Below are 22666 nucleotides of genomic sequence, written 5' to 3' on the forward strand. Positions count from 1 at the left end.
TTATCACTAGACTAGAACGAGATTCAGATTTTTTTTTTAATCATATGTAAAATCAAGGGAAAACCCCGTATCCAATATCAGGGCCTCGTTTAAAGGCGATGGAACTTGCAATAATGACAACAAAGATAAAACTTACACTGATGACCGATGTGGAACTTAAATTGATGATGACAGAAATTAAACTGATGACAACAAAAATAGGGCTTACACGGATGACAAAGACAGAACTTACACGGATGACAAAGACAGAACTTACACGGATGACAAAGACAGAACTTACACGGATGACAAAGACAGAACTTACACGGATGACAAAGACAGAACTTAACACTGATGACGAAACAGAACTTACACTCATGACAAAGAGAACTTTAATGATAAAGACAGAACTTAACACTGATGATGGCACAGAAATACCGAACAATACAAGTCTGCGTTCAGTGAACCATTATTAGACTTAAGATTGACAATACAAATTATTTTCTTTTTCATGATTGAGACAAAAAACTGCTGATGTATCTATAAAATTTGACGTAACCCAAACTCTTTGTGTGTGTGGTGGGGGGGGGACAGAGATGGATGGTTTACCCAAACCAGGTATTATATAGTTCACAGCCTAAGTGATCATGCCAAGAGGCAGGAGGCCTGGTCTGGACCAGTGCCACGGGGGCGATGACCCCCCCACTCCACAAGCAGACTGCAGGCAGGTAGCCAGGTGACTTGAAAAACTATATGAATTATACAGCGCTTTGAAACTGAGGTAATTACCTTGAATCTCTTGAAGGAGAGGTTGACTCCAGTTCCTTAGACCAAGAACCCTTCGAGGATGGTGAGGGGCAGTGAATATAGACCTTATATAACTAGGGAAATGGAGACTGCTGGATATGGGAGTCTCGTGTAAGAGAAAGACATGCTGCACTGCCAGAGTGCAAAACGTTTAACAGGTTTCAGTTTCACACTCGTATGACCGGTGGGTAGTACCTCCTGCCAGAGTGCAAAACGTTTAACAGGTTTCAGTTTCACACTTGTATGACCGGTGGGTAGTACCTCCTGCCAGAGTGCAAAACGTTTAAGAGGGTGGTAGCACCAGACCCAGGAAAAAAAGCCACAGGAAAAAAGAACTAAAGAAAAAGTCATACCAAACTTAAGGTAACTTAATGTGGCTTTTTTCCCTGTGATTTTTTCCTAGCGAAAATTGTGACTTTATTTTCTGTGACAGTTTTCTCGTGACTTTTTCCGGACACCGCAGCACCTCCCTGCTGGCCTCCCTGGGCCAACCATCAGATGCACCAACATTGTTGGAAACTCTCGTACTAGTGAGGGAGACGTCCAAGAATGTGGTGACCTGTACACGAGAATGTCATTCCTGCCCTTGCTCTATATGCGGGCAACTTGGCCGCAAGCCTAGCCAGTGTATAGAAACTTTCACGGCTTTTGGGAACTATTAAGCACACCAGGTCAATTATTCCAGAAACTCGAAAAATTAATATACGCTATATCATTCTTACTTTCAACGATTCTTCGGAAAATTAAGCCCTTCTGTCAGGACACTGTACTAGTGACTAATAATTAAGCTGTCATAAGAGGAAAAAGGTGATAGACTGCGCCCGTCTAATACTAGAAATACATTATAATCCTTCCTTTATTCCGATAATGGGACTCTATATAGTTATATACAAAAGACGAAGTAATCAATCCCTTAGCCTTCAAGGTTAAGGGACTGATTACCACATCTTTTCTATATAGTTCTACTGTCTTACACTTATGTCCTTGAATTTGTATCACTTACCGCTACTTTACGGATATATATCCATGATGTTTAAAGGGATGGTGGGGTAAGCCAGTGGAAGGCCTCGGTCGGACGACCAAAGCTCCAGCTGTGGGACATCATATAACTAAGACCCACGTCGGGAAACACTTGTCCTGTTTCCTGACAAACATTTTACCTTGATAGCGAAACGTCTACAAATAAAGATACCCAGATGTTGCACATGTGTCTAATTCGTTATCTTGTCGGTATTGTATACCATACATGTACAACATGTATCAGGATGTGTAAACCGAGAGATGTATGTCTCTTAGTGTATTTATACTGAGAGTTTACCTTAATACCTTGACAGGTATTAAACGAGAGAGAGAGACAGAGACAGACAGATAGATAGATAGATGAGAGGGGGAGAGAGAGAGAGAGAGAGCAGGTACAGAGGGGAGAGAGGAAGAGAGAGAGGGAGAGAGAGAGAGACAGACAGATAGATGAGAGGGGGAGAGAGAGAGAGCAGGTACAGAGAGGGGGAGAGAGGGAGAGAGAGAGAGAGCACGTACTTTCTCTCCTTATAAAAGGGGGGTTTACTTATACACCGTGAAAAGCTCTTGAGCCAAGGGATGAAAACTTTTTTCCCTTCCTAGGAACAGATTTGATTACATTCTATTCCAGTGGTCCCTAAGGGTTTAGTGTTTCCCATTGATTGATAATAATAATAGTAATAATAACAAACATAATAAAATATAATAAAATAATAAACATAATAAAATATAGTAATAAACAAAATATAATAATAATAATAATAATAATAATAATAATAATAATAATAATAATAATAATCCAGGAGGAAGTTAGACCAGCAAACAAGTGCAGAGAGAACATAGCACAAGTAACAGTTTTAAGCATTAAATTTTTGACCTAGTGCATCCGGCTTGCTGTACGAGGCTTCCCTTAAAACCGGTTAGCTGAGTGATTATGGTGGCAAGTCGGTTAATTATGGTGGTAGGGTGGTCAGCCAAATAATTTCATTTACAGAAAAACATGATATATTTTTTTTATTTACACATTTCGACGTTTTGGAGTGGTTTGTGGCATTTTTTCCTGACATATTTGGAATTTTTGCAACTATGTGGATGCAGATAACACTTGGGTGGTTGTGGTAGCTGAGAAAGTACCGAAAGTATAACATTATAGGGCCTGCTAAATTGATGAATCTTAAAAACGCCATAAAACCGTCAATTTTCAATATTTGTTAATTTCTTTGTAGTATTCTTTTTAAAATTCTCCATAGTTCTCTAAGAAATATATTTTATGGTTTGAGGTTGGGTTGGTTTGTTGTGATGATGGGATGGTTGACTGTGGGAGAGGGTGGTGGTGGTGGTGGTGGGTTGGTTGCTTTCGAATTATGATAATTGTGATGGTAGGGTAGATGATTGTGGTAGTTGGTTGTGAATTATGGTGTTTGTGGTGGTAGGGTGGTTCGTTGTGAATTATGGTGACTGGTGGTAGGGTAGGTGATTGTGGTGGTTGGTTGTGAATTGTGATTGTGGTGGTAGGGTAATGATTGTGGTAGTTGGGTGTGAATTATGGTGAGTTTGGTTGTAGGGTGGTTGGTTGTGAATTATGGTGACTGGTGGTAGGGTAGGTGATTGTGATGACTAGTTGTGAATTATGGTGATTGTGGTGGTAGGGTAGATGATTGTGGTAGTTGGTTGTGAATTATGCGGATTATGGTGGTAGGGTGGTTGGTTGTGAATTATTGTGGCTGGTGGTAGGGTAGGTGATTGTGATGGTTGTGAATTATGGTGATTGTGGTGATAGGGTAGGTCATTGTGATGGTTGTGAATTATGGTGATTGTGGTGATAGGGTAGATGATTGTGATGGTTGTGAATTATGGTGATTGTGGTGGTAGGGTGGTTGGTTGTGAATTATGGTAACTGGTGGTAGGGCAGGTGATTGTGGTGGGTGGCTGTGAATCATGGTGGTTGTGGTGGTAGGGTAGATGATTATGATAGTTGGTTGTGAATTATGGTGATTGTGGTGGTAGGGTGGTTGGTTGTGAATTATGGTAACTGGTGGTAGGGTAGGTGATTGTGGTGGTTGGTTGTGAATTATGGTAACTGGTGGTAGGGTAGGTGATTGTGGTGGTTGGTTGTGAATTATGGTGACTCGTGGTAGGGTAGGTGATTGTGGTGGTTGGTTGTGAATTATGGTGATTGTGGTGGTAGGGGTAGGTGATTGTGGTGGTGAGATGGTCTGTTGTGAATTTTGATGATTGTGGTGGTTGGTTGTGAATTATGGTGATTGTGGTGTGATTGACAACTCATTTATCAACCAAAACTACAAACCTAGCTTCCTTAACACAACACAAACACCTTCATGAAGGGAGGTCGTAATGCTAGTGAAAGGCTCTTGATACAAGGAACTTGAGCTAACTCCTCCCTTCCCTTGGATCATACATAGGTAAAATAATACCTTCCTCTAAAACAGGTGACGTTTCGAAAGGTAGTGGGGCAAAACGTTTGTTTTGTTCACTTCCCACACTTAAGATCAACCCTTGGGACAGGTGACGTTTCGAAAGGTAGTGGGGCAAAATGTTTGTTTTGTTCACTTCCCACACTTAAGGTCAACCCTTGGGACAGGTGACGTTTCGAAAGGTAGTGGGGCAAAACGTTTGTTTTGTTCACTTCCCACACTTAAGGTCAACCCTTGGGACAGGTGACGTTTCGAAAGGTAGTGGGGCAAAACGTTTGTTTTGTTTACTTCCCACACTTAATACCACACTTGATACCTTTCAAAGAAATAGGTGGGCCTCGCTTTACGGCGCTTCGCTTAAATGGATTTCATTAATGCATTAGTTTTCAGTTAAACCCATTCTTCATTTATTTAGACTCCCCACATTAAATATTTTCACCACTCACTATGAGCTAAGGATGAAAATATTTTAAGGTAAGTGATGTGTGTATTGTATATACATTTTTAGACAGTGTAAACATGTTTTCAGGCTTAAATATGCATTTGAAAGTGGAAAAAAAGGGCTGTGTTTCACTTTACAGTGATTTTTGCTGCACAGCAGTAGCCCAGAACCTAACCTGCTGTATAAGAGGAGCCTTCCTGTATGTTAATTTAAGGGATGATTTTAGGGATGGAGAAAAATAGGATGACGTATCAATCTGGGATGGAGGGAAGGATGGGTAGGGGGGGTCGTCCTAGGATAAGTTGGAGGGGGGGGTAAAGGAGGTTTTGAGTCCTAGGGGTTAAGACAGAATAGGCTGGTGTGAGAGCGTGTTAGGAGTGGAGGCAAGGGGTTTTTACGACAAGACGTGCTGTTGGAGTGTGACTAAGGTAACAATGGATACAAGGAAACTGGTTAGCCAGAATTTAGTCCTGGAGATGGAGAGTACAGTGCTTGCACTGAGGGAGAGGTGGGGATTAAGCAGTGATGTCAGCACAGCACGCTTCTGGCAAGACAGTGTGTGAATGAGTGATGATGGGACTGTTTTCTTCTTCGTCGGGTCACCCTGCCTGGGTGGGAGACGACCGGAGTGTTAAAAAAAGTAATAATAATAATATAAAATACAACAACAATAATGATATAAAATACAATAATAATAATATAAAATATAGTAATAATAATAATATAAAATACAACTCTAATATAAAATGCAATAATAATAATAATAATAATAATAATAATAATAATTTGTAGATGAATGGTTCAGAGAACCGACATGTTGATAAACTAGACACATGTGCAACTCTTGGGTATCTTTATTGAGGAAACGTTTCGCCACACAGTGGCTTCATCAGTCCATACATAGGAGAAACTTGAAGAACAGGAGGAGAATGAGGTAATCAGTCCCTCAACCTTGAGTCGATGTGTTCAGTCCATCAATCTTGAGTAGAATGATGGACTGAACACATCGACTCAAGGTTGAGGGACTGATTACCTCATTCTCCTCCTGTTCTTCAAGTTTCTCCTATGTATGGACTGATGAAGCCACTGTGTGGCGAAACGTTTCCTCAATAAAGATACCCAAGAGTTGCACATGTGTCTAGTTTATCAATAATAATAATAATAATAATAATAATAATAATAATAATAATAATACACTCTTAATCTCGGACCATTAAGATGCAAGTAAAACAGTTAAGGAATGTATTGTCGAATTCAGGAGGGGAAAACCTCCTCGGCAACCAGTGTAGCGTAACAATTACTACACTTCATAAATACTGAGAACAGATACGGAAGTGGCGATAGGAGGAGGAGATAGAGAGAGAAAGAAAGAGAATGCGTTTATATCTCATTCCCCTGGCGTTGTATGATCCTTTATTTAGTGTCGGGAAAATAAAAAAAAATCAGGAAAACTGCACTTTTGTTTATCAGTGAGAAACATTAACCAAGATACAACAACAACAACAACAATAATAATAATAATAAAAATAATAATAATAATAATAATAATAATAATAATAATAATAATAATAATAATAATGGGATACAGGCGTCATGCAGCACTATTATGGTCGCTAGCCAGACAAGGTCATCGTGAGAAATTGCAAGTGAATTACTGTGTTTTATTGAAAAGTGAAAGTGAAAGATTCCATATCTGAGTGAAAGATTGCATATCTGAGTGAAAGATTGCATATCTGAGTGAAAGACTGCATATCTCAGTGAAAAATTGTACTTGTGAAAGCTTGTATACACAAGCTGGCCAACCTGCATATTTTCCCAGTCAAGAATTTACATCAACCATCAGTGATTGTTAATAGATAAACAGTAGACTCAAACAGCTCTTAAGTGAGATAAAATGTATTTACAGGCGAATTACTGAATAATACATTCGGTTTAAGAGAGAAGTAAAAAAAAGGGATTAAGAAAAGCCTGAAGAAAATATGGAATTAAGGATGCGACAGAAAAGACCAAATCAAAGAATTTCTTTGAGATATATAGGAAAAAAAAACTTAGGCCCATTTAAATGTAACTCAGGCCACTCTCAACACTTACTTCCTCACTGTTTTTACATTAGAGCATACAAATAAAATCCTATAAATTATTAATTATATTGATCAGGAGGAAGATAAATTATACAGTATCAAAGTCACCACCGACGTGGTCTTCAGACAACTAGATAGACAAAAACTAAACAAATCACTGGCTCCTGTTGAACTGTTTTCAATGCTTCTAAAGGAAGGTGAAGAGGAACTTAAGAAACCCTTAGTGTTTTTAAGATACCACTACAAACAGGTATTGCACTGAATAAGTGGAAAATGGCAAATGTGATTCCCATTTACAAATTGTGGGAAAGTTGATGGAATCAACAATTTCTGATGCAATTCGAAGTCACCTTGAAATAAATAATTTAATCAATGAATCTCGGCACGGTTTTACCAAGGAGCGTGTATGCCTTACTAATTTACCCTTTTCACTAAGGTATTAAAAACTATAGACCAAAATAGCGATTACGATATTGTTTATATGGACTTCAGTAAGGTCTTTGATAAAGTTCCACACAGGAGAATGTTTAGTAGTGGCACATGGATTAGGAGGAGAAATTATCTCCTGGGTCGAAGCATGGCTGACCGAAAGGCAACAAAGAGTTTGTATTAATGGGTGGTGTGCCACAGGGGTCAGTGTTGGGACCTTTGTTCACAATCTTACATAAATGATATTGATGAGGGGAATTAAGTTTGCTGATGACACTAAAAGAAGCCGTCAAATAACTTCTGATGTGGACATTAGAAGACTACAAAAAGTTCCACTCTTGACACGTATAAGATAAACAGCGTAGAACAGACTGAATGCGAAAATGATATAGGAACACTGGTTATCAGAAATTTAAAGCCAAGACAGCTGTATGTAAGTGTTCGTAAGTGTTCGTAACAAAACTAATAGAATTCTTGGCTTAATATCAAGAAGTATAAATAATAGAAATCTTTCTACTTTATATAACTTTAGTTAGATTGACATAAATACGTTCGAAAATATACAAAGAATGACGAAGTTGACTCCGTGTATTAGAAATCTTTCTCTGACAATAGGCTGAAGGCATTGAACTTTCAGTCTTTGGAAAGGGGAACAGAATTAAGGGAGACGTGATTGAAGTGTACTAATGGAAAAGGGGAGTAAATAAAGGGAATATACATAGCGTGTTGAAAATATTTAAACAAAAGACTCTGCAATGGATTCAAGTTGGAGAAATTTAGATTTCGAAAGTATATCGGGACGTACTTGTTTGGCAAGTCATGGAAGCAAGAACTTTGACTAGCTTAAAAAATAGGTTGGACGGGTACAGGGTGGTTAAGAATGGGACCTATCTAGCATGGAACAGTAGGCCTACTGCAGTGTTACTGAGTTAAAGATTAAATATCTGAGTGAAAATTTTTGTATCTGAGTGTAATAAATATTGTATGAGTGAAGGATTGCATCTCAGAGTGTATATTATAAAACTGTGTGAAAAAAAATTGCGTGAAAGTTAAAATGTTTTGATGAAAAATTGTGCAGCTGAGCAAAAGATAGTACGAGTGAAGGAGTCAGTGTCAAAATGCATTGTAGTTCGAGTGAAACTTTATATCTCAAAGAGAAAGTGGACGTGACTTGGACCTGACTAGCTTAGGTCAGTAGGTGACTTATACCTGCCTAGCATAGACCAGTAGGCCCACTACATTGCTCCTTCTTTCTTATGTTCTTATGAAATATTGTATATAAAAGGGAAAATACAGTGTTTCCAAGCCTTTTCCATACCTCTAAGTGTGGTATAATTTCGTAATGAAAGGCAACTCATACTAACTGGGCCGGGCATGTCATTAACTGCTATGGTTCGTGTGGTTCACCTGTTTTTATGAGATAACAGCTGATAAGTGCTGATAATACACCACAGTGGCTTGTAGAAAGTCACAACACCACTGATAATAGTAAACTAAAAAAGTCAGAACATGTCTGGAGTGGTTAACAGGTAAGCATTACCTCAAACTCCTCTTCTTACACCGTTCTTTCTGCGCTGTATAACCCTTGTGGTTTAGCGCTTCTTTTTGATAATAATAATAATACACCGTTCTTTGAATTGGACTGATGAAACCACTGTGTGGTGAAACGGTTCCTCAATAATTTCATAAGTGTCTCAGTCTTCAACGTGTCGGTTTTCTAAACCAAATAGCCCAGTTGACCAAATCAGCAGCCGGGGGAAGCCTAGTCTGTGGCAAGGCAAGTCTGGGAACTGGAGGTACCGTTTTCTCGACTCAGATCTGATTGATAAATGAGACACTTGGGCAGCATCTGGGTATCTTTATTCTGGAAACGTTTCACCAGCTAGTGGCTACTCCGTTAAGAGCATAAGAATGTTGAAAATGGTATAACATACCGAAAAGTTGATGATTAAGACGTGCAACGGGTTGATGGACTGATTACATCTTCATTTCACCACTACACCTCTGTATTTGACTGAAGAAGCCTACCGTGTAGGCGAAACGTTTCAACAATTAAATTACCGAACTGATGTACATGTGTCGTAATCGTCAAGAACATAAGAATGGAGGAACACTGCAGCAGGCCTACTGGCTCTTAAAAGGAGTTTGAGGTAATCAGTCCCTCAGCCTGGAGTCGATGTGTTCTATCTATCGAATCTTGAAAAAAGGTGCAGCATATTAACAAGAACTTATATACAGATGACAGATGAGGTGGAGCAGCAGTAGATACTAAAATGCTGCACGTGTCTCATTTATCAACTTGTCAGCTTTCTTAACCATTAATTCACACCAAATTGATTGTATATCAAGGGTATTCAATACCATGTATTGATGTAAATACCGACAGGATGAAGAATTAGACACATGTTCTTGTGTTTTATGTTATCGATGGTTTTCAAAACCATTTATCACACATGTTCTTATCTGGGTGTCTTTATTTGTAGACGTTTTGCCATCCAGTGGCTTTATAAATACAAATTCAATAAAACTGTATAATCAGTCTGAAGAAGCCTACTGTGTAGGCGATAGGTTTCAACAATAAAGATACCCAACTGTTGCACATGTATGTGTCTTATTCATCAATTTGTATATTGTACTGGTGAATCTTGCAACGCGACTGATGCATGGATTGGTATTCCTTCACTAATTTATAGTAGGCGAAATTTGGGGATGTGGAAAGAATGTTTTTTTTGTTAATACTGTATGCCATTATGGATTAAATATTGGGCATTTGTTTTAGTATTTATGAAGGAATTCTCAACTAAAATTAATGTATTTTTCCCTCGTTGAAACTCGCACTGATGCGAGGTTGGGCAATAGTGTTTTTGATCAAGTTAACAGATCTACATGTGTTGGTGGTGTAGACTCCTAGAGTTAGGGACAGCTCACAAATAACCTGCACATAGAGAAGAGCTTATGACGACGTTTTTGTGGTCCAAACCAGACCGAAACGTCGTCATAAACCTCTGTCTCCTATTGCGAGTTATTTGTATATTGTTCCAGTCACGGTAGTACTCTCCTATATGTATGTGTGTGTACTTTCTTATATGTATGCGTGTATCCTCCTATATGTGTGTGTGTACTCTCCTAAATGTGTGTATGTACTCCTATATGTGTGTGTGTGTACTTTCTCATTCGTGTGTGTGTTAGTGTAAGAGTAATTTTCACAATTGTGTCTTTTTGGTCTCTAGGTAATTAACTCTTGTAATTACCTATTTGCAGCTTCAGGAACAAATATATGCTCGTGGCGTCTCGTCTTTGATAATTTATTTATCACATTATTTGTTATTAAATGGTTGTAGCACTTACTGCTTCCTCTTTTAATTCATTCTATTGGTCTGCCACTTAGTTTACGAAGGTTTCTATTATACCGTCGGCTCCACTTTTATTTTCTTGATTTAAAACTATGGCCTCTTGATGACCTTGGCCTATGGCCGGGCTCTGGGAGTAGAAATACTCTCGGTATTCGTCACTGTCACATACATCAGGTGCCCAGTAGCACTAGACACGTCACTCCTGATGCGGACACTTACGTGGCGGTGGCAAGCTACAGGACTAATTTCATTCTCTGCCCGCTTGGGATACCAGCCACACAAGCAGTGTATATGTTAATGTATTTATGAACAAGTGGTTTTTAGCAGCCCTGCTACAGGTACCTAAGAATCTTATTTTTCTAATCTTTCATGTTCTTTTATGACTTTATGTGTTGATAAGTAGAACACATGCGCAGCAGTTTAGACATCTCTATAGAAGAAAGAATGTAATCATTGAGAGGGACCTGCTCTCTCGGTGATTACATTCTTCTGTTAGTGGGCTGCGCCTCCATACTGTTGCTTGAACTTCACATTGTTCCAGACTATGGAACAAAACTCTACTCCAGGCTGAGGGACTGACCACCTCAAAACTACGTCTTCAAGGCTGATGGTCTGATTACATCGTCTTTACATTTCTACTGCTTATGTATTAGACTGAAGAAGCCTACTGTGTAGGCGAAATTAGGTATATAGATACCTAATTGTTGGACATGTATCTTGCTTATCAACCTGTTGGTACCTGGTTACCTGGAGGTTATTCCGGGGATCAACGCCCTCGCGGCCCGGCCCATGACCAGGCCTCCCGATGGATCAGGGCCTGATCAACTAGGCTGTTACTGCTGGCCGCACGCAGTCCAACGTACGAGCCACAGCCCGGCTGATCCGGCACTGACTTTAGGTATCTGTCCAGCTCTCTCTTGAAGGCAGCCAGGGGTTTATTGGCAATTCCCCTAATGCTTGATGGGAGGCTGTTGAACAGTTTTGGGCCCCGGACACTTATGGTGTTTTCCTTTAGTGTACCAATGGCGCCCCTACTTTTTATTGGGGGCATTTTGCATCGCCTGCCCAGTCTTTTACTTTCGTAGGGAGTGATTTCTGTGTGCAGATTTGGGACCATTCCTTCCAAGATTTTCCAAGTGTAGATTATGATATATCTCTCTCTCCTGCGTTCCAACGAGTACAAGTCAAGTGCTTCCATATTCACCTTATATGTCGTTATAGTTTCTCCTCTCTTCCTCTTGTGATCCACCGTTGGCATCTTTAGTGTTTATCCATGTCTTGAGTGTATCCTAGCCAAGGTCGAGCTGTGGAGATTGTGAGAACATTATAATGAAGGAACACAGCCTGGTTGATCATTGATCAGGTACGCACTAGACAAGCTTGGCCTATGGCCGGGCTCTTAAGAGTAAAAAAAATCTCTCGAACCCCATTAAAGGTACTGCAGTAGGTCTCTTGGTCCATGGTAGGCAGGTTCAACTCAACACCCACTTGTACATCCGTCCAGCCTATATTTACAGCTGCCCAACGTTCTCTCTTGAATGAAGCTGCCTGGGAGTTTGTACCAATTGTCTACAATTCCCTTTGTAATAAAGGTATAATTATCGACAGAATGTTAGGTAAATGGACACAGAGAGCGAAATGTTGCCACAGTAAAGTGTCACATAAGTTGCATCTTTGTCTACCCACAATTCTCTTGCCAAATCAGTTCTTCCCTACAGCCTTTCTAAATCTAAATTTGCCCACTCCCTGTATGAATGGCGATAGATGGATTGACTAGTGTCAGTTTTCCCTTGTGCCAATACACAAATAATCCGCATATACGAGAGAAAAAAAGCTTACGACGAAGTTTCGGTCCGACTTGGACCATTTACAAAGTCACACCGTTTTTCTCTTTCCTATGTGCCAGTTATCTGTGTATTGTTCCAATCACGGTATTGTGCCTTTATGTTCCCCCGTGTCATGTCTTAAAAAGTTCGGTTGAAGTTTTTTCCGTATTATCTTTAGATTGCCAGTGTCTAACGCCAAGTTATTATACACTCCCTCCTTGAGGCCACACGTTCTTGCCAACTCACCAACTATATCATTCATTTGGAGGACAGTGTAGGAGAGCGTCTGCAAGTGGACCCCTGATCTGGTGCCTGGCTTGTCTCAGGCTTTACTGCTGGTTTGTCGTGTCCACGGTGTTCTTGACGACAGTTCGTGGTGCTAGTAACTTCCATGTTGAAACAGCTAAAGCAAAAACCAAGAAGAAAAATGCATTTATGAATTCTGGTTAGCATAAATTTAAAGTCAAGACAACAGTGCGTAAATGTTTGCAGTACAGCAAATAGAATTCTTGGCTTCATATAAAGAAGCATAAATATTAAAAGTCAGCTTTATTTATCTATGGTTATGGTTCATTTAGATAATGCTGCTCAGTTCTGGTCTCCATATTACATGATGGACATGGCAGGACTCGAACCTGCAAACTCTGCATCAAAATACACAGTACTTTATCCAAGAAGCCAGACCCCAGAAAAACTGGGGTCTAGCGTCATGTATAAAGTACCGTGTACTCTGATGCAGAGTTTGCAGGTTCGATTCCTGCTATGGATGTAGAGATAATGTTCGTAAAAAATTTCTCCTGTTTGCGAATTGTTAAGCATGATGGACATAAATACGTTGAAAATATACGTTGATTCAGTGTGTTAGAAACCTTTCAACGACAATAGACTGAAGGCATTGGAAACCTTTCAACGACAATAGACTGAAGGCATTGAACTTGCACTCTCTGGAAAGACGTAGAATTAAGGTAAATATGAATGTGTACAAATGGAATAAAAGGGATATAAATAACGTGTTGAAAATATCAAACGAAAACATCCATAGATTCAAGTTGGAGAAATTTATATCGAGAAAGGAAATGGGGAAGTATTGGTTTTGCAATAGAGTTGTAGATGAGTGGAACAAACTGCCAGGTAGCGTCACTGAGGCGAGGACTTTGGTTAGCTTTAAATATAGCTTGGACGGGTACATACATGAGTGGGTGTGAGTTGGACCTGCCTAGCACACTGGTGTTGATAATTTAGACACATGTGCAGCACTTGGGTATCTTGATTGTAGAAACGTTTCGCTACACAGTGGCTTCAGTACAAAGAAGATTAGTAAAGATCAGAGAGTGAAACAATCAGAATGAAACAGCCGTGTTGATTCATTCTTGTGTTGTGTGAAGGACCCCGAGGCTCGGTTTATAATTTTGGCATACCCGTGTCTGGCTTCTAACACCAGCATGTTAGTCATGTCTGGCTTCTAACACCAGTATGATAGTCATGCAGCATGATAGTCATACCTGTCTGGCCTCTAATACAAGCCTGTTTCGGAATATTTTTTGAGTAAGCGTTTCGCACAGTTTAGCGCTTTATCGAGAACTTGATAAACTGCACAGCAAAACTACGTTTCTTTATGAGTTTTGATATAGAAAGAAACAAAGAATTATAGTCAAGAGCGTTATACAAAGCAATAAGATCTGGTCATAGACACCGGAAGGAGCAGGTAAAAGGTCTTGAAACAGAAATGCCGGGCTACCAGACCTTTAGAGAACACAAAAGGCCAACGTAATCAAAGCCATGAAAATAATAGAGAATTATAGTAAGTTATGGAAGTTTATTTAAGGTCCCTGACTTTTCAGCTCCCTTCTTTCATACACTGATGGGGATTACTAACCGCGGATACACTCTTCCTTCATACACTGAGGGGGATTACTAACCGCGGATACACTCTTCCTTCATACACTGAGGGGGATTACTAACCGCGGATACACTCTTCCTTCATACACTGAGGGGGATTACTAACCGCGGATACACTCTTCCTTCATACACTGAGGGGGATTACTAACCGCGCATACACCCTTCCTTCATACACTGAGGGGGATTACTAACCGCGCATACACCCTTCATATATAAAGGAGTGGGGGATTGGCAGCAGCGTGTACTCCCTTTATTCATAAAGGGAATTATCAACAGCGGATACACCCTCCCTTCATACATAGGGGGATTACCAGCGGCGGATACTCTCTCCCTTCATACATAATTCATATATAAGGGGGTTACCAACAGCGGGTCACCCTCCCTTCGTACATAATTCATACAAAAGGGGAGGTTACCAACAGCGGATACACCTTCCCTTCATACATAAGGGGGAATTACCGACAGCGGATACATCCTCCCCCATACATAAGGAGGAATTACCAACAGCGGATACCCTCTCCCTTTATATACATAAGGGAAAGTACGTACTAATAAACCCCAGGTCGTTACCAAGAGGGAACTTGTCAAGTCACTTCCTAACCAGCCGGAAGTACGCTGAACTGCGTGCGGCCAGCAGTGACAACCTGGTTGATCATTCCTGGTCCAACTTGGTCTAGGGTCAGGCCACAGGGGCGTTAACCCCTCTCGAAAAGTTCCTTTAAATCGACTTAAGGTATCTAACAAGAGGAGCTGCAACCAGTGAGGACACTCTTATAAACATTCTCCCACCTTAGTATTGATTAAGAGAGAAGCGGTAAAGTTGTATTTACGAGTAAACTGGGCAAGTTTCTGTAGGTGTGTAATCAGTTAGATTGTTACGGGTTTATGGATTGGTTGAGAAATGTCAAGCAACCAGACGATTATGTCAAAGGTTGATTGGTTGAATGGTTTAAAATATATTCTCTACACGATGTGCAGGATATATACACCTAGAGATGTATGTCTATATTTGTATATACACTGAGCGTTCATTATTAAGGTATATAGACGGACTGCTTATAAATGACTATAATTTTTAAAGGGGTGGACCGGTAAGCCAGCGGAAGGCCTCGGTCAGATGACCAAAAGCTCCAAAGGCGGGTCATCATCTGACTAAGACCCGCGTCAGGAAACATTTCTCCTGTTTCCTGACGAACCTTACCTAACCTAACCTAACTGAGCGTTCATTTTATCCCTGTGTTGTAGAGGTCGGAGCTTCGCTCGTAATGTCATCAAAGATTTGTTAAGTTATACCATGAATTAAGGAAACATCCTGGACTTCACCTTATGAAGCAGACAAAACAAATGCGATAGTAATTATGGACAAGGTGATTTGTTGTGGAAAAATTAATATGTTATTGGAAGACAGAGGAACTTAGGTGCCTCTTCAACTCTCCCGGGAGGAGAGGTGCGGGAGGGGGGGGGGGAGGTTAATGCTGACAGATTCACAAATAACCCGCACATAAAAGAGAGAAGCTTACGACGACGTTTCGGTCCGACTTGGACCATTGACAAAGTGTGACTTTGTCATTGGTCCAAGTCGGACCGAAACGTCGTCGTAAGCTTCTCTCTTTTATGTGCGGGTTATTTGTGTATCGTTTCAGTCACGGTATTGTGCCTTTTTGTTATTTATTTGCTGACAGATTCTTTATCCAAAGAATTTTAGGAGCCCATCCCTGGGATCATATCTGATTATCTCTCATTCACCAGATGCTGTATGATCCCTACTAGTTTAGCTCTTCACCATGCATTTAAATTTCTCTCTCTTTACTGTGTTATGAATAAATTACTGATATATATATATATATATATATATATATATATGTATATATATATATATATATATATATATATATATATATATATATATATATATATATATATATATATATATATAATTAAAATATTTTGACTGAAAGTCTATAATTTTAAAGTTAAAATACTACCTTATCTCTTAGATTTTATTGTAGTTTTAATATTTTTTAAATGTGTGAAATAAAAAAAATAGAAATATGTGCTAAAACGTTTTTATAAAAAGTTTAAAATTAATCGTTTATATTTACAGGTTGCTCGGATTAATCAGAGTAAGTGACGTTAACCAGCGGAGAAATATTGACGTAGTGACTCACTCAAAATTAATTATGTGACCTTGATCTTGCGTCATAAAGCTGGTAACCTTTATTATAATAACCTTGATAAGGTTTGAAGTGAGTGTATGCTCACCTGTTTGTGGCTGCAGGGGTCGAGACATAGCTCCTGTGAGTGTTAGTGTGTGTTGGTGCAGTCGAGAGCTGTCACCATCGACCGCGCAACCGCTGCTGCTGCTGCTGTTTGTGTGCTAATGTTACAACTGTTGCCAAGGAGATTTAATGAAATTAACGAAGGTTTGATGGATTACGTGGCTAGTAGAGGAAGCGAGATATGGCGAGGCAGTGACTTAAACAAGCACTAGTGATAGTGATCAAATCAAGCAAGAACTCTTTTTAACAAATTGTAAAAATGTTTGGTTGTTCAGTGAAGAAAATAAGCCAGCTCTAGTGTAAAGTGAAAAAAAATAAGCCAGCTCTGGTATCAAGTGTAAAAAATAAGCCAGCTCTAGTGTAAAGTGAAAAAAATAAGCCAGCTCTAGTGTCAATTGAACAAATAAACAAGCACTATTGACAAAATAAGCCAGCTTTAGTGTCAAGTGATATAAAATAAGCAATCACAGCTGATATACAGTAAGCCAGCTTTAGTGACAAGTGAGAAAAATAAGCAAGCACTACTAACAAAATAAGCGAGCACAGCTGACAAAATAAATAAGTACTACTGACAAAATAAGCACTACTAACATAAAAATAAATAACAAGCACAACTGACATAATATAAAATAAGCAAGCACAACTGACATAATATAAAATAAGCAAGCACAAATGATATAATAAGCAAGCACAACTGACAAAATAATTTAGCAAGCGCTGCCAACATAAAGTGAGCAAGCACTACTGGCATACAGAATAAGCTGGCTCTGGTGAGTAACTTAGCAGTCTTAATAACGATTAGAACAATTAGTTTATAGTGACGAGTGAAACAAGCACTTTCTAGGAACCCTCGTCCAGGTGTGGTAATACCTGGCTTGAACCCCACCACATCTGCGCTCTGGCCTCATAACATGAGAGCTATTATCGTTTTTTGATGAAAACAAGAGAGCAAAATGGGTTAGATATAGGGGGAGTCGGCTACTGGCCCTGGGCTAACGACTCCTCCTACCCATACACGCCTTGCCCCCATTAGTAGATGGGGAATGAGCTACAGGTGCTGTGATGGGTATTTAGCACCTGTAGTGGCTACATCTACAACAGCTGTGTAAATATTACACCTGGTATCATCCCCCAGATAACCGCGCCTTCGTCAGGTAAGATCATTTCTTCCTTTGTGTGCAGCCACTTAAATGTAAGTCTTTAAATGTTTCTCGTGTTAATGCGCTCCTGGAAACCGGTTATGTAATCCGGTGTCAGGGAGAAAATTTATAATGGAAGGTTCAGGGGCATTCACGATGTTTTTCCAAGATGGAGAAATATTTGAGAAGTGCCAACCAACTGGTAGTAAAATGCTCTAAAACTTTTTATTTTATTGATTTGATGATATATAATAACCGTAAATTTGTGTTGTATACTTATCGCCGGGTAGATAATGTACTTTTTTATATTATTTGTTTGCTAGATTAAAAGCCTATCGTCTTTTGGGGTATACTAGGTTAAATTTCCATAATATTATGTGCACATAACATGTAAGTTCTTATAATTTTTTAAATTAATAGTATTTTGTGTATGAAATACATTACTTAATTTTTTTTAGGAACACGCATAGTCCCTAAAGTAAATGCAAATGCCTAGTGTACATATATGGTTGTATTGTGTTGTATGTGTATGGTATACTGATAAGATGAAAAATTAGACACGTGCAACATCTGAGTATCTTTATTTGTAGACGTTTCGCAGTCCAGTGGTTTTTATCAATACAAATTCAAGGATATAATGGGAAGACAGTAGAACTATGTACAAAAGATGAGGTAATCAGTTCACCTCGTCTAATTCTCCAGGGTTGTATTGTCTTGGCGAGAAATCCTTAAAGTTTTGAGTGAAAATTACTGCTGTGGTGGTGGCCCCTGAGGCTTGCCAACTATGTAGCAAGCAGAGATAACTGCGGCGCTGCACTATGTGGGTTTTCTGTTCTACGTTGGTAGCTCCGGCTTCCAGATCTGGGAATGTAGCGAGGTGGACGGTTCCACTTCAGTAAGATTGTTCAAGTGATGCCTGAGGCAACGGAAGAACTGTTCAAGTGATGCCTGAGGCAACGGAAGAACTGTTCAAGTGATGCCTGAGGCAACGGAAACACTGCACACGTGGATTACATGCACTTGTAGTCTAGTGGAAATTTGCATGTGTGGGTGTGTGTGATCTTGTGGAGATTGCATTTGTGTGAGATTACAAGTGCAATCTTATGGAAAACTGTTTATAGATAAGGTTTAATTAATATTTGTAATCTGAGGGACAACTGCACATGAGTACGATTACCTGTCTGTATAATCTTATGACAACTGCACATGTGTAAGAGGGTAGTACAGCTGCCAATTCTTGAGACGTGCAACACTGACCTTTCCAGTATCTTGCGTATATAAACCTTTCGATTTAAAATAGTATCCCCTAAAGTTTAATTTAAAATTTCCTCTTGTGTTGAATTTAAAATTGTTCACCGTAGTTTTTAATTTAAAATGATGTATCCTAGTGTTCACTATTAAATGATTTTACGTAAAAAAAGAGCATTGCAGCAGGCCTACTTGCCCATGGTAAGCAGGTCTTACCTGGTTTTTAACAAGGCACGTGGGAATCACAGCTATTTTTGCTGTGAACCACAGTAGCCAACTTACATAAAGAGGATAAAAAACGGCTTGTGTTTATATAAGCAATGTTGCCTTTACTTGCTTGGTTAATTGAAATTTTAAGGCTGAATATAACCTTTTTCCTAGCAGCCAACGATATAATCCTTAGGCTAGGGAGACATGTATACTTTCAGTGTATATACGCAGAGACATACAACTTTGGGTGTATATAACCTTGTCACATTTGAAGAGCTGGCAACTGTGTACTATTTGCACTGATGTCTCCCAGCAACCCGTCCTGCAGCTAGCCAGTGAGGGGGTATACCAATCCTGTGAGGGGGATACCAGTTCTGTGAGGGGGATACCAATCATGTGAGAGGGATACCAGTCGTGTGAGGGGGATACCAATCATGTGAGAGGGATACCAGTCCTGTGAGAGGGATACCAATCATGTGAGAGGGATACCAGTCCTGTGAGAGGGATACCAATCATGTGAGGGGATGTGAGTCCTGTGACGTTGGCTACCACTCCTGTAAGAGGGAGACCAGTCCTGTGAGGAAGGATTCCAATCCTGTGAGAGGGATACCAATCCTGTGAGGAAGGATACCAATCCTGTGACGTTGGATACCAATCCTGTGAGGAAGGATACCAGTCCTGTGAGGGGGAATACCAATCCTGTGAGAGGTACACCAATCCTGTAAGGAAGAATACCAATCCTTTGAGGAAGGATACCATTCCTGTGAGGGGGATATCAGTCCTGTGAGGGGGGATACCAACATATCAACATAGTTCATTATAATTTTATTGACCTAGTCATAATCACAGAAAACATTAGAGAAACTTTAAAATTCAACTAAATACTGTTTATTACTGACGTTCCTTTAGTTAAATATTGTTTATTACTGACGTTCCTTTAGTTAAATATTGTTTATTACTGACGTTCCTTTAGTTAAATATTGTTTATTACTGACGTTCCTTTAGTTAAATATTGTTTATTACTGACGTTCCTTTAGTTAAATATTGTTTCTTACTGACGTTCCTTTAGTTAAATATTGTTTCTTACTGACGTTCTTTAGTTAAATATTGTTTCTTACTGACGTTCCTTTAGTTAAATATTGTTTATTACTGACGTTCTTTAGTTAAATATTGTTTCTTACTGACGTTCTTTAGTTAAATATTGTTTCTTACTGATGTTCCTTTAGTTAAATATTGTTTCTTACTGACGTTCCTTTAGTTAAATATTGTTTCTTACTGACGTTCCTTTAGTTAAATATTGTTTCTTATTGACGTTCCTTTAGTTAAATATTGTTTATTACTGACGTTCCTTTAGTTAAATATTGTTTATTACTGACGTTCTTTAGTTAAATATTGTTTCTTACTGACGTTCTTTAGTTAAATATTGTTTCTTACTGATGTTCCTTTAGTTAAATATTGTTTCTTACTGACGTTCCTTTAGTTAAATATTGTTTCTTACTGATGTTCCTTTAGTTAAATATTGTTTATTACTGACGTTCTTACTGACGTTCCTTTAGTTAAATATTGTTTATTACTGACGTTCCTTTAGTTAAATGTTGTTTATTACTGACGTTCCTTTAGTTAAATATTGTTTATTACTGACGTTCCTTTAGTTAAATATTGTTTCTTACTGACGTTTCTTTAGTTAAATATTGTTTCTTACTGACGTTCCTTTAGTTAAATATAGTTTCTTACTGACGTTCCTTTAGTTAAATATTGTTTATTACTGACGTTCCTTTAGTTAAATGTTGTTTATTACTGACGTTCCTTTAGTTAAATATTGTTTATTACTGACGTTCCTTTAGTTAAATATTGTTTCTTACTGACGTTCCTTTAGTTAAATATTGTTTATTACTGACGTTCCTTTAGTTAAATATTGTTTCTTACTGACGTTCCTTTAGTTAAATATTGTTTATTACTGACGTTCCTTTAGTTAAATATTGTTTATTACTGACGTTCCTTTAGTTAAATATTGTTTATTACTGACGTTCCTTTAGTTAAATATTGTTTATTACTGACGTTCCTTTAGTTAAATATTGTTTATTACTGACGTTCCTTTAGTTAAATATTGTTTCTTAGTGACGTTCCTTTAGTTAAATATTGTTTATTACTGACGTTCCTTTAGTTAAATATTGTTTCTTACTGATGTTCCTTTAGTTAAATATTGTTTCTTACTGACGTTCCTTTAGTTAAATATTGTTTCTTACTGACGTTCCTTTAGTTAAATATTGTTTCTTACTGATGTTCCATTAGTTAAATATTGTTTATTACTGACGTTCCTTTAGTTAAATATTGTTTCTTACTGACGTTCCTTTAGTTAAATATTGTTTATTACTGACGTTCCTTTAGTTAAATATTGTTTCTTACTGACGTTCCTTTAGTTAAATATTGTTTATTACTGACGTTCCTTTAGTTAAATATTGTTTATTACTGACGTTCCTTTAGTTAAATATTGTTTATTACTGACGTTCCTTTAGTTAAATATTGTTTATTACTGACGTTCCTTTAGTTAAATATTGTTTCTTACTGACGTTCCTTTAGTTAAATATTGTTTATTACTGACGTTCCTTTAGTTAAATATTGTTTCTTACTGACGTTCCTTTAGTTAAATATTGTTTCTTACTGACGTTCCTTTAGTTAAATATAGTTTCTTACTGATGTTCCTTTAGTTAAATATTGTTTCTTACTGACGTTCTTTTAGTTAAATATTGTTTCTTACTGATGTTCCTTTAGTTAAATATTGTTTCTTACTGACGTTCCTTTAGTTAAATATTGTTCCTTACTGACGTTCCTTTAGTTAAATATTGTTTCTTACTGATGTTCCTAGTTAAATATTGTTTCTTACTGACGTTCCTTTAGTTAAATATTGTTTCTTACTGATGTTCCTTTAGTTAAATATTGTTTCTTACTGATGTTCCTTTAGTTAAATATTGTTTCTTACTGACGTTCCTTTAGTTAAATATTGTTTCTTACTGATGTTCCTTTAGTTAAATATTGTTTCTTACTGACGTTCCTTTAGTTAAATATTGTTTCTTACTGACGTTCCTTTAGTTAAATATTGTTTCTTACTGACGTACCTTTAGTTAAATATTGTTTCTTACTGACGTTCCTTTAGTTAAATATTGTTTCCTACTGACGTTTCTTTAGTTAAATATTGTTTCTTACTGACGTTCTTATAGTTAAATATTGTTTCTTACTGACGTTCCTTTAGTTAAATATGGTTTCTTACTGACGTTCCTTTAGTTAAATATTGTTTCTTACTGACGTACCTTTAGTTAAATATTGTTTCTTACTGACGTTCCTTTAGTTAAATATTGTTTCCTACTGACGTTTCTTTAGTTAAATATTGTTTCTTACTGACGTTCTTATAGTTAAATATTGTTTCTTACTGACGTTCCTTTAGTTAAATATTGTTTCTTACTGACGTTCCTTTAGTTAAATATTGTTTCTTACTGACGTACCTTTAGTTAAATATTGTTTCTT

The 22666-nt window shown here is 38.1% G+C and overlaps 1 protein-coding gene across 6 annotated transcripts in view; it reads left to right on the forward strand.

The window, feature by feature from the left end:
- The window catches only part of LOC128698493 (uncharacterized), a 160443-nt gene that overhangs the window by 19432 nt on the left and 118345 nt on the right, over positions 1-22666 (forward strand). For all 6 annotated transcript variants that reach the window (XM_070103968.1, XM_070103969.1, XM_053790715.2 and 3 more), the window contains exon 2: positions 16373-17701. The gene's annotated coding sequence lies outside the window, so the exon portion shown is untranslated. The remainder of the gene's footprint in view (positions 1-16372; positions 17702-22666) is intronic.

Source organism: Cherax quadricarinatus, chromosome 88 (genome assembly GCF_038502225.1).
Source record: "Cherax quadricarinatus isolate ZL_2023a chromosome 88, ASM3850222v1, whole genome shotgun sequence".
Taxonomy (NCBI): Eukaryota; Metazoa; Arthropoda; class Malacostraca; order Decapoda; family Parastacidae; genus Cherax; species Cherax quadricarinatus.